At 33.2% G+C, this 2,089-nt stretch overlaps 1 long non-coding RNA gene across 6 annotated transcripts in view; it reads left to right on the top strand.

Annotated features, from left to right (window-relative positions):
• LOC109589413 (uncharacterized) overlaps nucleotides 1-2,083 on the top strand; it is a 6,788-nt gene extending 4,705 nt beyond the window's left edge. For 2 of the 6 annotated variants that reach the window (XR_002188690.1, XR_002188685.1), the window contains 7 exons: nucleotides 231-268; nucleotides 322-396; nucleotides 1,007-1,080; nucleotides 1,147-1,257; nucleotides 1,299-1,335; nucleotides 1,389-1,511; nucleotides 1,890-2,083. This is a non-coding gene — a long non-coding RNA (uncharacterized LOC109589413). The remainder of the gene's footprint in view (nucleotides 1-230; nucleotides 269-321; nucleotides 397-1,006; nucleotides 1,081-1,146; nucleotides 1,258-1,298; nucleotides 1,336-1,388; nucleotides 1,512-1,889) is intronic. The other 4 variants (XR_002188688.1, XR_002188686.1, XR_002188687.1 and 1 more) reach the window with 4 other exon arrangements.
• Nucleotides 2,084-2,089: the final 6 nt, after the last annotated feature.

The following is a 2,089-nucleotide window of genomic DNA, read 5'->3' as shown; positions in this document are numbered from 1 at the left end:
TTATGTTTATGAGCTTTTCTGAGACCTTTTGTCAATAGCTACACCAAGACATATATGTACATGTAATATGTAGTTTTGTATGTTTTGTTAATACTAAATCACATTTTTCAAAATGATAACACGTACAGTAATTCTTCTGAAGACATGACACTAATTTAATATTAATAGGCCATAAATTGGGTTTGTTTTTACACTTTTAACACTTTTGTCTCCTCTTACTCACATTACAGATGCAGAGATAGCCGTTACAGTTGATGGTACATTAAAGGTATGATTGATTCACACTATTATTGAGATAAAGGAGTTGACTGATCTATTTAGGTCTTCCAGTCCATTCTCATTGACTTAATTGCAGACTTCTTACTAGCTCTTGTTGTTCACAGAGACTCGTGGCAGGTAATGATGATATGTTGTGTAGCTACATGTAACATGTATGTCGTACATAGTAGATGCATGTAGTTTGGAATAGATAATTTGGGCAAGTTGCTTTTTAAAAATGAAGGTTCGGAAATTAATAATTTTTTACAAATGTTTTACCCTGCCAACGTCCTAAGTTAAGGTTTTGGTTTATAGCAATAATTTGTTAAAATTTTATTTGCCTAAATTTCTACTTGCTACCGGGCTTGGGGCAAAGTACATGTACTCTAAGAAGTATTTAAGTACATTACATGTACCTGTTAAAATTTTAAAATGAGTACAAGTACAAGTCACTCATTTTTGCAAATTGTATTGAGTATGAGTACGAGTACTCTATTGTAGTACTATTTAAGCATTTGACCACAATCAAATAATTATTTAAGCCTGCTTGATACCTATGTACATGTACATGTGCATACAGGATGTGTAGTTCTCCATTTCAAATGTATGGTATGTAATTTTACTACTTTTGTTTCTTGAATTCCTGAAATTTGCATTTACAAGATATACAATGTACATGTACATGATCATTAAGTAATTTTTCATCTTTAATTGATACAACTGTATAACATACTGTGTGTACATGTAGATATATGATGCTATTGTAATTCATCCTTGTGAGCCAGGAGTAACTGAATGGATCAATGTCTACAACCTAAAATGGTAAAGTCATTTATTGATATTTACGATAAAGTACTAGTACTACCAACTTAATTTGAACACTTTTAGGTGCGTCTTGTAGTGACGGACCATTTCCTGATCTTTGTTGGACGGGACAGGGTCACCACTCCCTTGTATATCGGGATTTGTGTATTTTAATGGGATTTATGGATATTTACCGTAAAGTACAAGTACTAACAACTTAATTTGAACACTTTTAGGTGCGTCTTGTAGTCACGGATGCTTGTGTTACAGAAAGTTAGTTGATGTCATGTACATGTAGCTATAATTTTTTGACTGTTTTATCATAGATTGGCTACTGGCAAGGACAACCTCAGCCTGACATGTGTTAATCATTTGATTGTTGACTGTTGAGTTGGGGGACTACTGTTTGTTATCCATTGTACCTGTTGAATGGACACAATGCAGTATCAGTAAGCCTTTTCTAATACATGTACATATAATACCGTATGGCTGGTAATTTTTGGTCCTATGTTTCGCAAAATCTACTAACAATGCAATTCGCGGATTTTAATTTCGTGAATTCTACCACGTGTACCATGCAGGTACCGTATTAAATTAATTTTCGTGAATCAATAAGGAATCCGCAAAATCCATGAACTTTGCAACCCACGAAAATTACCGGCTATACAGTAATGTCTGTCTTTAAATTATAAATACTGAAACTTAAAAGGAAATAAAAAGATGTACCACTTGTGCTGCTTTTAAATTTTTACCATGCACTGTTTATCAATTATGCATTGAACTTCAAATATTTTTTAAATATTTGTGCATATCTTTTTATTCCTTAGGAACTTACTTGTTCAAGTAATTAGGTAATTTTATCTCCCTTCTCTCATTCCAGACTTGGTTGCAATGGAAGTTGATGTTCTCGTTTTCCTGGTGTATGGCAGCTTAAGTGAAGCATGGATTTCAACAAATAAGCGAGTAGGAAACTTGCCATTATTGATTCTTCCAGATAGCACTGCTATTTTTCCATTACTAAATGCAG

The sequence above is a fragment of the Amphimedon queenslandica genome, unplaced genomic scaffold (genome assembly GCF_000090795.2).
Source record: "Amphimedon queenslandica unplaced genomic scaffold, v1.1 AMPQUscaffold_11346, whole genome shotgun sequence".
Lineage (NCBI taxonomy): Eukaryota > Metazoa > Porifera > Demospongiae > Haplosclerida > Niphatidae > Amphimedon > Amphimedon queenslandica.
Note: the sequence above shows the minus strand (reverse complement) of the source record. Positions and strands in the feature narration are given on the sequence as shown.